This window comes from Lacerta agilis, chromosome 16 (genome assembly GCF_009819535.1).
Source record: "Lacerta agilis isolate rLacAgi1 chromosome 16, rLacAgi1.pri, whole genome shotgun sequence".
Lineage (NCBI taxonomy): Eukaryota > Metazoa > Chordata > Lepidosauria > Squamata > Lacertidae > Lacerta > Lacerta agilis.
Window position 1 is genome coordinate 3,144,626 of NC_046327.1, and position 15,146 is coordinate 3,159,771.

At 42.8% G+C, this 15,146-nt stretch overlaps 1 protein-coding gene across 2 annotated transcripts in view; it reads left to right on the forward strand.

The window, feature by feature from the left end:
* The window catches only part of BNC2 (basonuclin 2), a 363,914-nt gene that overhangs the window by 35,398 nt on the left and 313,370 nt on the right, over positions 1–15,146 (forward strand). The window contains exon 1 of one of the 2 annotated variants that reach the window (XM_033173619.1): positions 14–127. The exons of the other annotated variant lie outside the window; for it this stretch is intronic. The gene's annotated coding sequence lies outside the window, so the exon portion shown is untranslated. Of the gene's footprint in view, positions 1–13; positions 128–15,146 lie in introns of those variants that run through there. 2 annotated transcript variants of the gene reach the window in all.

Here is a 15,146-nt window from a genome sequence, read left to right on the forward strand (position 1 = left end):
ATTGGGAAGGAGTTGATGTGCTGTAACTTTTCATGCCTTGAAGAGAAACCTAACTGGAATTAGGAGAAACATGCTACTTCTCTTGCAGAAGCCTTCCAGGAAAGAATGAGACAACTGGTTGTGATAGGTGAGTTGTGTGTGGAAGAGCAAGAGGGATGGCGGGATAGTATATATAGTGTGTTTACTGACAGAGGAGGAAACTTTATATACATGTAGGAAAATGCATAGTATAAGTCCCTTATCTTTTTATTATGAAACTGCTGAATGCATGGATTCTTGGATATTGAGCTGGTTAATGCCTGCCCTGAGTTTACACACTTGACTTTCTAGGCAGGCTTTTGCTTTGCAATTTCCAACAATAATTTGCACAGACTCGTGGTTTTAAGGTTGCACTTGTATGTGCATGTGTGTGCCATCGAGTTTTCCCCATGCCATTTTAGGAGTGATCTGTGAGCACACAGCACATACTAAACTTATTTTAGCTTGTACAGTGCTTTTACAAATTGGCAGAAGCCAACACCTATGTATTTCTGTGTGTTTCCTCCCCCTTACCTCTGCATACCTATGCATGCACCACATAAAAAGCAACATTTAAACATAATGGATAATAACAAGTGATACATTAGGATATCCTGTGAATATGAGTTCAGTCTTAACATGGAGCTGATTCTTCTCTGCTCAAGTGATTTAGCGTATTTACGCAAATCTAATGCGCCATCAAATCTAATGCGCACCCTAATTTTCAAGACGTAATTTGGCCAAAAATTGTGCGCATTACATCCGAGTAAGTATGGTATCTTCAGAACAGTTACATGGTTAACCCATTTGAGTGTTACTTGGTCATGTTTGTATATCCATGGAATCGCTTCAGAGAGCCAGAGCTTACGTTCCCAATATTACATATTACCCATGGCACGAACTTTTCCAACCACAATGACTTCTTTATTTGTAAATGCTTGAATGGCTGTAATCCCATGCACACTTCACTTCTATTTAACTCAATGGGACTTTCTTCTAGGTAGACATGTCTAGGATTTTTTATTTTGCTGTAAGAAGGTTAATAAGAGCAGGTTGCCCAAGACTCCTGTATTTCTTCTATCAAATAATTATGCAACGTTATGTGTATATTTCTTCAGAGCTGAAGTCCATTCCGTATCGCCTGAATATCTATACAGTTCAGTGAAAGGAAGAAAATGTTTGTAATACTCATTTTCACAAATTTGAATAGTTTTCTGGTTAAAAATATATCCGTGATGCAAGGTGGGGATCTGGGGTGTGATTGAAACCCACTTCTCTCTTGAGGTCCTGGGATTTCTGCTAAGTATTGAGGTGCTGGTTAGGCCAAGTTATTAGAAAGCATGCAGTCATCTGCAGGTTTGTGTGTTTGTGTGTGTGTGTGTGGATGGCAATCTATTATTCTTTCACTGCTGTCAGCACTGAGAAGCCCAGTACACATTCTTTTGGAATAAATCTTACATTATGTTTTATTTTCTTTGTTCAAAGCAAGGTTTTTGCTCCTTGATGGCATGACACACATTGTCCCTTTCTGCTGTCAGCAATTAAGAGAAGGCCTCGGCTGATTTTTTTATTTTTTATTTTTAAAAAAGCCTTGTGACATAGAGAACATTTGCCTGAAACGTTCCCATGTGAGCCTCGATCTTGGCTAAACTCTGAAAGGGAGGAGGGAGAGTGAATGAGGCTTTTGTTGAAGAGTGACAGGCAGGCTGCGCCGGCTAAGTTTAACTTAAATCCTTTCGTTGATATTGGAAAGTCATAAGCCTGCAGATGACATTGCCACATTCAATGCACTGTGTGATCTGGGACTTTGTTGCTTGCATGACTGTGTGGGTATGTGTACAGTGTAAACATTTTATGAACTGCAGTTTCTGATCCATCGGTCTGTCTGGGCAAGAATGTCCCTTGATACTAAAAAGAACAGCAATCAGGACAGAATTGGTCAATGCGGCATGTCTAATGGTGGGAAGATATTTGAAGGACTCACTATAGACACAATAGACTCTCTAAATAGCCTCTTTGCACCCTGAGTCTTATTGCAAACAGGTTCATTAAAGAGAGACATTCTGACACACAGCATCACAGTAATGAAAGTAGCTCTGTTTTTCTAATATTGTATCTTGCCACTTCAGTTATGCTGCCAGTACAAGATTTCCCTTGTGTTGCTGTATATTTCTCCAGAAAAAGAATCAGTCTTCATAGAATATACAATTATTTTGTACGGGAATATATAACTCACACACCTAAGATACAGCCTTTTCCTGTTTATGTGCACTAGTGCAAAAATAATTGGCAGGCCCATCTTCCAGGCTAAAAGACCAACTGCAGCAGCAGCAGCAACAACAAAAAAGCCTCCACCTTCTATTGGAAAGATTTTAAAACAAATTGGAAGATAACATTGAAAAATAAATGTTGTCACAGTAAACTCTTCTGATGCCCTGTATAGCAATGGTATATTCTAAAGGAAATATTTCCACCTTCTCCATCCTCTTCTACACTATAGGTAACCAGACTATGAACTGTTGAGTTAATAATCGACTGTGTTAGATCCAAACAGCTGAGGGTGTGAGTAAAAAGTGCTTCTGCTCTCAGGAGGGAGGCTGCTGATTTCCCTTGCCTCCTTGAGTGCTTCAAGGCATGTTTAAATCCCACTTTGGAAGGTTCCGGGCCCTTCAAGAACAGATTTTCATGGGGAGAGAGCAGGGCTGCAGTAGGAAGTGGTGGGGTGGGAGCAGGAACTGAAACAGATTAGGTGCCCTGCATTAATTTGGCCTTTGAACCCCAGGCAGTGATTGTTTTCATCGGAAAGGGGAAGGGGAGATAATATTTTGGGTATGCAATGGGCTTGAATGAGAACGACTACGCATATAGATCAAATAATTTACTTGTCCTGTAGAACTTGGGTGTCGTCTCTGAAATGGGTTGGAAGTTAATTTTCTGTGCATTCTGATCCTCCAAGGAAGGAAAACAGCAGCAGCAGCAGCAGCAGCAGCAGCAACAACTTGTAGGGGCATACGTTTGCCAGAAGCAGCTTAGCCATGCTGGCCACATGACCCGGAAGCTGTATGCCGGCTTCCTCGGCCAGTAAAGCGAGATGAGTGCCTCAACTCCAGAGTCGTTCGCGACAGGACCTAATGGTCAGGGGACCCTTTACCTTTAACTTTAAGTTTGGATACAATTTGAATGACTGGTTTTATTTCAAAATACATACCCCACCTTCCTGTACATGGCTTTGCTTGAGGTGGCCTAGAAGATCAAAACAATTGAAGAACTAGAATCAACTCAAACTCCAATCCTAAATGAGCAAATTAATCAGTAGCAGCAATGAAGACCAAAGCATTTAAAGACATTCATTTGCTCTGTATCACATTGTTAAGAAGAACAAGAACAAACCTTCGAGAGGTTAAAAATGCTGTACTATGCACCTTTACTTGGAAGGTAGCCCCATTGGTATCAATCAGACTTACATCCTTGGACGTATGCTTGTGATTGTTGCCTAAAATGTATGTTTTGCCTCTTTGTGTATAGAAACACTGCCATAATATTATTTCATTATATGCTTCTTGGTAATCCTGCAGTGGTTCTGTTTTCTCTCTTTTGGCCACCCTCCAAGTTCTCTTTTCATCTATTTTGTGTTTTAAAGTGAATTAACTTTTAGACAATGCAGAATAATAATCTTGATTCTCTCTAGTCTGCACTCTCTTGTTTTCCATTTCTTGGTCTGATAACTTTCCCATTTTCCGCAGGAGTTCTAAAAAAGGATATTTCATATTTAAGGCTGCAGCCCTCGATAGATTTGCATGGAGCTAAGTTCAGTTGGAATTAGTTAGATTTAGTGCATTTAAATGGGCTGGATTTAATAATCAACACTCTCAATCCCCTATCCCCAGTCCAGTGCTTTGCAGCCAGTCATCCCATGAAACAGATCAGTGTGGAAATGCCATATTAAACCGCTTCTTAAAAAAAAACATATTTGGACCTGGCCAATATGGCCAACTATCACCCAGTCTCAAATCTTCCATTCTTGGGCAAGGCAAATGAACGAGTGGTTGCTGAACAACTGCAGGCATGTCTGGAGGATGCTGACCAATTGGATCCCTTCCAATCAGGATTCAGGCCTCTTCATGGAACTGAAATTGCCTTGGTCGCACTGGTTGATCTCCGGTGGGCCAGGAGCCGAGGTGAAAGCTGTTCCCTGGTCCTGCTGGATCTCAGTGGCCTTTGACACCATTGACATCCTTCTGGACTGTCAAGAGGTTTTTGGGGCACTGTTAGGAGGTGGTTCTGCTTCTTCCTCCTGGGTTGTGTCCAGAAAGTGTTGTTGGGGGATCAGTGTTCAGACCCCTGGGCTCTCACTTGTGGGGTGCCTCGGGGTTCTGTCCTCTACCCCAGGCTTTTCAACATCTATATCAAGCTGCTGGTAGAGATCATCATAGGGTTTGGGCAGGGCATTCACTAATATGTGGATGATACCCAGCTCTACCTCTCCTTCAAATCTGAACCAGTGAAGACAGTGAAGGTCCTATGTGAGTATCTGGAGGTGTTTGGAGGATGGATGGTGGCTAACAGGTTGAGATTGAATCCTGACAAGAGAAAAGTACTGTTTTTTGGGGGGCAGGGGGTGGGCAGGTGTGGGGGACTCTCTGGTCCTGAATGGGGTTGCTGTGCCCCTGAGTCATTTGCATTGGCTTTTAAACGACCGGATTAGACAGTGCAAGAATAAAATGCACAGCAGAGTAAAATAAAATGAGGGAGACATGGTTTTGTTTGGCGCACCAATGCTTTATTTTCTTCCTAATGTGGAACTCGATGATAAAGAAAAGCTGCCTGCGCAGACAAGATTTGTGAGGGTAACCAGACAGGCCTCAGGTGCTCCACACCTTGTCTTCATCAGTGCTGATCTAGAATTGCCGCCTCTTTTTCTTCAAACACTGCAATTTAGTTCTGTGAAATTTCAAAAGTCATAATTTTTGATTTTGCAAAACGATATGCTTCTTCCCGGGGAGCCATCTCTTACACCTGTCATGTTCTAAAGGCAGGTGAAAATGATGAATTTTTTTGGGGGGGGGAATGTTTGTTGATGGCTGCTATGGATTAGCAGCAAGCATGAGCATGGAATACACAGCAAAGCACGAGCATGGAAGCGCCTTGTGGCATTTGGTAGGGTTTAGCAGAAGTCCCACTCTTTTTGTTTGAGGTCATTTAATTGCAGTGTTGGTGGTAATCTCAGAGGGTTATTTCCTGGTATCTGATTACTTTTGCCTTGGATCACGGGATGGTGCTTTCATAGATTTTAAAGTGGGGGGGGGGAAGGCATTTGAATTCACTGCAACGGATGCTTCAGAGTGCCAAATTCATTTGTTTAGTGGCATACTTGGACCAGGGAGCTGCTGTTAAGTAGCACCAAAGAAGCAGGTGGCAGGTGTTTGCTTGCTTGCTTGATCACTACCCTTCAACTACTCGAAAGGGAAGCAGCTGGGGGAATGGAGTTGCATCCCATCTTTTCTTGCTCTTCATCTGCTTTAAGCTTCACTTTCCCCCTGCTACTTTTGCAAGTGTTGGATCCAACCCATATATACATAGAGATGTCCTTGAGCTACAGTTTGCTTCCCAAGTTTAACAAAAACAGAGCTGTTCCCCAATATATTTGAGAAATAATCCTCCCTTGTTGTGGTTAAATCTTTGTATACCTTTTACAGGCTTCTTCAGTTTTGGGTGACATCATCACCATCCTTTTGTAACCTTTGTGGCTTCTAAGAATTGGACCACCTGAATTTCACATGTTTTTTTTATTTTATTTTAAGGTTAGCTTTATCATCACAGTATTGATTCTGGAGAAACTCTTTGCAGCTGCTGCCAATTGGGTCCTCTTTACACTGAAATATAGCTGGGAAAGACAATAGGGAGTGCTCCACATTTGTTGCACATATCTTAGTTTTTTTGTTACTTTGAAGTCTCCTGGTACCATCTGCAGATTTGTCTGGGGAGACCAATTTTCAATGGAATTCATTCCTTATTTGTCCTGCACAAAACCCTATGCCCAGTTTGTATTGTTTAAATTAAGCTGACGAAATTAAAATCCATATAAAACCAACAACATGTGACAACCCTTCAGGTATTTGAAGATGGCTGTCCTATCTCCTCCTCTCAGTCTCCTCTTTTCCAGGCCAAATACATCCAGCTCCTTCAACTGCTCTTCGACCAATGTGCAGTTATAGAGCATTTCTTGAGCTGTGACTAAACCCTAATATTACACCAGGCAAATCGAACTGCCACACTTCAGGTATTTGTTAATAAGTTCATTTGAAATAATTAAAATGCAAAGATCCCTAGGCATTTCAACATTTATGCACCCAGAGCTGGTGGTATGCGGCGGCTAGGAGACCCAGTGTGATGTGGTCATTGGAGTGTCAGGTTAGGATTAGGGAGACCCAGCATCAAATCTCCACTTGGCCATGAAGACTCGCTGGGTGACCTTGGTCCAGTCACTGCCATGCCCACGTCACAGCATATTTGTGAGGACAAGCAGAGAGAACAGTGTATGCAACTATGAGCTCCCTGAAGGAAGGGTAGATTATAGATGTAATAAATAATATACATGTAGCAATGAATAAATAAATAAGGTGTGGATTCAGCTTTGCAGTGGGGATGTCAGTTCTTCGCTCCGTTAATGAATTTACTAGGTGGCGTTAAACAAGCCACTATTCTCGTAGCCTCAGCTTTCATAAGTTAATATTATAATTATTTATTAATACTAATCATTTATTGATCATAATTATTAATGGAACTCTTGCCCCAACTTTCAACTCCAACAGGACTGATCAATGTAGCTCGCAATATCTTTAAACCCATACAATCAGATGTTCTAAAATAATACCAGTTAATTAAAGTAACGAGTGTTAATACTACTTGTCTGTCATAAATAGTTTATTTGAAATACGTGTTTCACACCGAAAGCTTACAGTGAGCCACCTTGATCCAAAGGGTGGGGCAAAACATTTTTGAGTAAATAAATTCTAGATTTCTCTCTCTCTGCTGCTGCTGCTGCTGCCACCTGCCTATGAGACCCCTTGGGCCAGGGACACAGGATTATCACATCTTTAGAGTTGGTTTCTTGACGGTAGGGAAATAGCCTACTGAATTCAAAGCCCCATTCTCTCACCGGCCCTTCAAGAACTAGTATAGAAAACCAAGCCACATGGTGTGGGAACCAGCCCTTGAGTGTGTTCAGAAACCAGAAATCTGATTAAGGAGTTTATTCGAAAAGAGTCTTGTGTAAGAAGGAATAGGGGAGAAATGGCAAGTGGGAAGCTTTGAATGAAATAAAGCACTATATTGGTCTAACCAATCCTGCTCTTAATCCAAACTTAACACTGCAGAACATACTCTCCGTGGTCTCCTCTGGCGGTGGAAGCTCCAGCCATCGGTTGCAGGTTCAAGAGGGACAAAGGACTGTTCTGCAACAGTCAACTTTTAAAGGTTTCTGGGTCCCCAGGTTGGACTTCATCGACAGCTGGTGGCATTCTGCCAATCACAAGCCAGGTCATGTTCCGTAGGTAGAGATGGTTGGTGCCTTTTGGAAGTTTGGAGGTGTCTACCTCAGTGTTAGACATCACTGGATTTTCCACGGTTGCTGCCAGATTGAACCTACCCTGTGTTCGTGTGTTTGGGAACTTGGGGAAAGAATGTGCCTGGCCCCTCTCAGAGGAAACTGAGGCTGAGAGATCAGAGCTCATCTTCACAGATATCACCCTTTGTATTTGCTTTCAAGTGGTCCATTGATTCACCTATATGACGCTTACAACCACCCTGGAAGTCAATATTATCCTCCATACTGCAGATGGGAGGACCGAGAGAATGAGAACAGCTTCCCTAAGACCAGGCATGGTCAAACTTGGCCCTCCAGCTGTTTTGGGACTACAACTCCCATCATCCCTAGCTAACAGGACCAGTGGTCAGGGATGATGGGAATTGTAGTCCCAAAACAGCTGGAGGGCCAAGTTTGGCCATGCCTGCATAAGGCCATTTAGTGAATTCCTGGCAGAAGCGAGATCTGAATTGGGGACATCCTGATTTGTAGCTCCGCATCTTTGTCACTACGCCATACCAGCTCTCAAAAACAACCCTTAAAATAACAAAATGAATGAAAACACAATAACAAGCAGTTAACCAGAAAAGCAAATTATATTTGGGGAATGCACTACATATATTAGTGCCGGTGTTTCTATTTTTCGCTGCTGCTGTTTTCTGGTTTGCAAGGAGGACTTGCATACACTCTCGCATGCTTATCTTCACACCATGTTGCCCTTAGAATTCCAGTTTTGCCTTCTGTTTCGAAAAGGAATTGTTTGCTGTGTACTTGTGCTAGAGAAGCAGAAGGCCTGTCCGGCTACCCTTTTCAGGTTACCATTTTAGTTTGTGAAAATGCGCTAAGGCTCCTTGGCAGGTGCAGAGGCCCCCCATGCTCAGTACTTCAGAATGGGGTACTTAAGGGAAGTTGAAAGAAATTAACCTCAATTAAAGGGAATATTGATGGATGGTTACAGAGATAAATATGATGTATTGCCCAGGAAAATAAAAACACACATTAAAAGAACATTAAAGTTGTGACAAAACATGCTTAAAGGTAGAAAAATTTGAGGAAAGGGGAACCTTTTAAAAACAACTTTGACATCTCTCTCTTTAAATAAATAAATAAATGTAAACCTAGCTCTAATGAAGTGTGGTATAGAATTAGTTACAACATAGTGTCAGTATATTCGGATTTTATCCCTTGGGCATCTTTTGATTTTGATGTATGGTTTGAGCTACTCAGCATCCATTAAGCACGTTGAGGTGAGAAAATAAGTTCTTCGGCTGTGAATTCATCTTAATTTCCTTTTGTTCATTGTGTTATTTGGTGCTTCTTTCAAAGACATTAGGAATAATTCACAGAGAACTTGTGTGAAAGTCCAGTTGAGTGGAATAGCAGCTGCACACGTACGCTTTCTTGTGCTGGATAAAACATGCAGGTTCTTAGTGGATTGTGAATAATGTTATAAAGGGCTCTTTTGAACCTTAATATGCATATGTAAATTATCTGAAAGCGAGTATATCCCAAGAGAGACTAATCACACGTGAGATTCCTTGCTTATGGATATCATACTAATACCATTCCTGTACCAGCTTAAATGGAATCCATTAATTCCATAGGTGGAGACAGGGTGGATTCTAGCTGCTGAAACTGGCCAGAGAACATTTTGTCCATTGGCTTGTGCTCATAGTCTTAATTGTAAACTGCCTTAGGTGCTTAAATATTAAGGAAGAGGACATCAAAACGCTTTTGTCAAGACTTCGGAAGTATTGGGGAAATGGTGGAATATGTTGTCTTTTTAGCTTCCAAAACTCCATGTTTCCATCTTTGGATTATGGTATTGTGGTTTTTATCTGCAGCCTTCATTTGGACAAGGATTAAGATTTTATTTCAATTTCTCTTTTCTATAAAAAAGCACCTCCTAATGCTAGAGACTGTCCCCAATACTTTTAGTAAACAATTAAAACATTTTTTTTCCACATTCTGACCCTCAAATCTGTTCTAAACATTTCCTGCAACTTAGGTACCTTTTGGGTTTGAAATTTCATCGTGCAGGTAAACCACAACACAACCATCTTCTTAAAAAGTGACTGCAAGTGCTGAACTAGTCTTTCCCAACTCTTTTTTGGGGAGAGATTTGTGAGTGGAGGCTGCTCTGACTTCAACTGGCTCTTTTGTAAAGTACTCCTGCTACTTTTCATCCGTAGCAAGACTCTTGAGCCAAGGACTCAGTTCCTGACAATGCAATTACAAATGCTTTTAATCCTTCTCCTCCCTTCAGAGCAAAGTAGGAAAGTGCTGATTCTATTGGAAATCATCTGGCAGGTGATGATTTATTCATTGTGACATTTATATCCCACCATTCCTCTGAGGAGCTCGTAGTGACTTACATGACCTACCGGTGGTGTAGCAGGGGTTGCCAGAGCCCAGGGCCACATGGAGACAGTGGGAGGGAGGAATATGGATGAAGTACGCATGTGCATTCAATTGCCTAAGGGCGTCTGCATCATCCAGGAGATCGCAGCTGCAGAGATAAGTAAAGAGTCATTCTGTTGCCTGGAGAGGTCACTTCCTGGTTTGCATGGAGAAGCTGTTTTCAATGGAGCCCAGCGAACAGCTGTGTTGAGGCAGCACCTGTATTGAGGCAGCACCTGGTGGTGAAATTTTCCCCATACAACAACCCTGTGAGGTGCTTAGGCTGAGAGATAATGACTGGTTCAAAGGCAACCCAGCATGCTTCATGGCTTAGGGGGAATTTGAACTCGGTTCCCTCTGGCTGTAATTCAACACTCCAACCATTGCTCCGCTCTGGCTCTCTGGCTCCTTCCTTAAAGACAGCACAGCTAAGCCTTCTGAGCAGGAAGGGATTCATTTCAGCAGCTATCTTACATGTAAAAAAGTGGGTGGATGTTTCGTGACTTGCACTCTGCCTGATGCTTTTGATAGGTCCAGTTCATGACGTCCCCCGAAGAATTCTGGGACCTGTTGTTTGTTAAGGGTGCTGAGCGTTGTTAGGAGGCCCCTGTTCCCTTCACAGAGCCATAATTCTAAAGAGTTCCCTGGGAAGAAGGATTGACTGTTAAACCACTCTGGGGCTTGTAGCCCCATGTGGGAAATAGCAGCTCTCAGCATCCATAACAAATTACATATTTTAGAATGCCTTGTGTGGGGGGGGGTGCCTTGAGTCTTTAAAGTGGGGCGAACGTATGGGGTGAATGTGACCACACATTGGGGGGGTCACAATCACTGCCCCTGACCCAACATCTACTTAACACAGGTTCTTAAAGGGGGGGGGGGCGTTATTCATGCACAAGACAGCATGTACTTAGGCTCTTTCACACAACTGGGATTTTGTTGTTGTTGTTAAGGGAAAGGAGAATGTTAGCCGCTTTGAGACTCCTTCGGGTAGTGATAAAGCGGGATATCAAATCCAAACTCTTCTTCTTCTTCTACAAACAAAAGTAATTGTGCTACAAGCAAAACTATGGAGTACCACCAGCCTTCTGTCCAGTTTCATCCTTGCATTTACCCAGGAATAAGTATTCAGTGGAATTAATTTGCTTCTGGGCAGACCCTTAAAGGATTGCGCTATTTAAATGGCAAGGTAACATGGATGGTTAGTCAGACACAGTATCCTCATACTTGCAGCCTTGGTGCTAAATGCTTGTGCTTACGGCATGCGTTCTTCGTGTGCATTAAATTGGTACAAGATTAGGAGGCCAAGAGTTCATACAATACTTGCGACAGTAGTGACAAACATTTCCACCTTCAGACAGGTCGATCTATTGGGGAAGCGGTCTCTTAAACTTAAATCTTCCTGGTCTTCACTCATTTGTTGAGGAAAGTAAAACCTATCGGAGTTCTGAATGCAATATAAATGTCCTGTATGATCGTAACAAGTATGCAAAAACATTTAAAAATATTTGTGATGTATGGAAGCAATTACTAGCCTTGAATGAATCACGCAGTCCTAATGTTGGATCTAGCCAAAAACATATATGTATGTTTCTAAACAAAAATTCATTTGTGTGGGAGGAAAGAGGGAGAGGGAGAGAGAGCAAGGTTAACTTTTATTAGGAACCCATATTGAGCCATATTTTTAATGCCAATACCATTCTTTGTAACTCAAGCAATAAAACTGCTCCATATTAGGCTTAGGTTACTCCTTCCCTCCGTTCTCTGTCACCAGCCTTCCCAGGGAGATGCTTTCTACTATAAAAATAAAACTTTTAATACTTGAACCTACACAAATAGCAACCCGGCTTATGTTACAGAGCTCTTGTCCTGTTTGCGCAGAACCTCAGCTGTGGTTGCCGAGATAGTAAGGAACACTTAAATAGGTGGTCGTGGTGTTTTTTTTTAAAAAATTTAAGTACAGTATAACATTCATTCATTCAGACCAGCAAACCTCATAATACCTTTTTTTTAAAAAGTAGAACAGTAAGCCCCAGTTAAAACTGCTTGCTTTAATGTGGAAACCAAGCCAGATGGGTGGGGTATAAATATTATTATTATTATTATTATTATTATTATTACTTTTGTGCTGAATTCAGATTTCGGGCTAAACAAGATTTTTGTTTTATTAAAAACAGAAAGCTACCATATTGACAGTTTGAAAAACAAAGCAGCCCATTTTTTTTATTTATTTCTAAATACGGTGTTTAGTCGCCCCCCCCCCCCCAGTAATCATTTCCCCTATCTTGGTCCCACCCCATCAAACAAAGGGAAATACTTTGATGTTCAGCTGTGTTTCACTTGTTAGTATTTATGTAGTGGGGACATTAAAAAAAAAAGGTCCCATCTACATTCTGAAGTGGTACACTCCACATTAGGAAGAACTTCCTGACAGTGAGAGCTGTTTGGCAGTGGAATTTGCTGCCAAGGAGTGTGGTGGAGTCTCCTTCTTTGGCGGTCTTTAAGCAGAGGCTTGACATCCATCTGTCAGGATTGCTTTGATGGTGCTTCCTGCTTGGCAGGGGGTTGGACTGGATGGCCCTTGTGGTCTCTTCCAACTCTATGATTCTGCCACCTCAGGATTCCTGCTGGTGCGTGCTTCATGTGTGAGTATTGCCATCAGTTTGCTTCTTGCCTAGCTCACTGCCCCAGCAACAGTGCCATGCATGATGCAGCAGCCCTTTCTGGTCCAGGGATTCCTGCCTAAGAGATGATGAGAAACGGGTGTCCTGCTCGCAGAAGCAGCCACTCCCACCATTCTGTAAGATGCTGGATGGTGATGAGGAGGAATGGAGCGAGGGAAGTGCCCGAAATCAGCGCAGGCAGCCCATATTAACACGAGTCTGCGTTAACACTGCAGCAATTGTTGAAAAGTGGAACACAAATGCCAGTTGCATAAATTCTGCATTGTGATGTCTTGTAGCGTGAGCCCACTTCAAGCAATGCATAGCATGTCACAGTAGAGGATTGTATACATTGAGCATTTGCAAAGGGAAGTACCATTGTGATGCAGGGGGAGGGGGCAGGAATGGAAATTCTTTCCTTCCCTCTTGTATCACCTTCAGCTGAGAAGGTGGTCCTGAATGGGGCAACTGTGCTTCTGAAGGACCAGGTGCGCAGCCTGGGAGTCATTTTGGACTCACAGCCGTCCATGGAGGCGCAGGTCAATTCTGCGTCCAGGGCAGCTGTCTGCCAGCTCCATCTGGTATGCAAGCAGGCCCTCCTTGCCCGCAGACTGTCTCGCCAGAGTAGTACATGCTCTGGTTATCTCCCTCTTGGGCTACTGCAGTGTGCCCTTTGAAGGTGACCCGGAAACAACAACTAATCCAGAATGCGGCAGCTAGACTGGTGACTGGGAGCGGCCGCCGAGACCACATAACACTGGTCCTGAAAGACCTACATTGGCTCACAGTACGTTTCTGGGCACAATTCAAAGTATTGGTGCTCACCTTTAAAGTCCTAAACCACCTCATCTCAGTATATGTGAAGGAGCATTTACACCTCCATTGTTCAGCCCAGACACTGAGGTCCTCCTCCGAGGGCCTTCTGGTGGTTCCCTCACTGTGAGAAGCGAAGTTACAGGGAACCAGGCAGAGGGCCTTTTCAGTGGTGGTGCCTGCCCTGTGGAGTGCCCTCCCATCAGATATTAAATAAACAAACAACTATCAGACTTTTAGAAGACATCTGAAGGCAGCCCTGTTGAGGGAAGCTTTTAATATTTGATGAATTATTGTATTTTAATATTTTGCTGGAAACCACCTAGAGTGGCTGGGGAAACCCAGCTAGATGGGCGGAGTATAAAATATTATATTATATTACTATTGTCATTATTTATTTATTTATTGAGAAACAGCACCGGGTGTTCTCTTCCGTCATGAGCTGGAGCGTGCAGAGACTGCAGGACAACATCCAAGGAATCGTTACACAAGATGGATGGTTTGTTGACATCAGGATTTCTCAGTTTAGGCTTGGCACCCGGTTCAGTTTTCAAGGTCTCAAATGATCTTGGCACTCGGGTGCCTGGCAGATGAAGTTGAAGGCTGCCTGTCTCTCTTTTAGGAGACCCATTAAGGACACTGTTATATAAGTGAAAGGGGGCATGAATCAGCCACAATAGCCACAAACCTCAGTCATTGTCTCACTTAATCCTTACCTGTATTGTGGAAGGCTTCCAGCAGGACTGGTTTTCACCACCACCCATCCACTGCCTGCTAAAAGTCTTCCAAATTGACATGAAGCTAGGTAGTATTTCTAGGAACAGTGAGCTTCATTTCTTGGACAGTTTGTAAGGCTTCTTTATATTTGTTAAGTGCATCACAAAGTATACCTGGTCATTATGCACTAAATGCTCAGAGAAGGACCAAGGCACTGCGTGGTGCTGTTAGAAAGAGGAAGCTACCTTGAAGAACATGATAAGCAGAACTATTACAGTGTTGATCAGCTGGATACGTCAGTTGGTTAGACGCAGTGGTGCCCCTATTAGGCCCCACCCCTTGCTTCCCCCCCCCAACTATTTTTTTTGGTCATTTTTGTAATATCACAGATTTTGTGGTCTGTTTTTTAGTGTACCTAAAATCCTTTGCTTATTAGGGGCTACCCCACATTTTGTTCAAAAAAATGCTTTGCAGAGGTAACTACCACAGAGTTATCGAAATTTTCAGAAGTAGGGGGCCTGTAGCTTGGCTTTTGAAAAGCAGGGGGTCCTCATTAATTAGCTAATTGGGGACCACTGAGTTAGAGCATTGTACAGATAATACCATGGTTGCATGTTTGGTTTCTGTATGGGACAGGTGTATATTCCTGCATTGCAGGGGGTTGGACTAGATGATCCTCAGCGTCCCTTCCAACTTTACGATTCTATGATTTGCACCCCCCCCAAAAAAACCATTTAAATAGAGGGAGATCTGCTAGTAGGACAGGCTGCCAGCTTCCTCTGTTGGGTCAGCTGACCCAAAGACTCTTGGGGTATTATCCATCCATAGTTCATACACTTAGGTCACTAAGAGCTGGGAGTGAGTTTGGCTCCTACCTATTGGCTTCCCCAAATTTACAGGGAAAAGAAAACAGTACATTTGGAGATATGTGGTGGAGACACAGCCTTCTG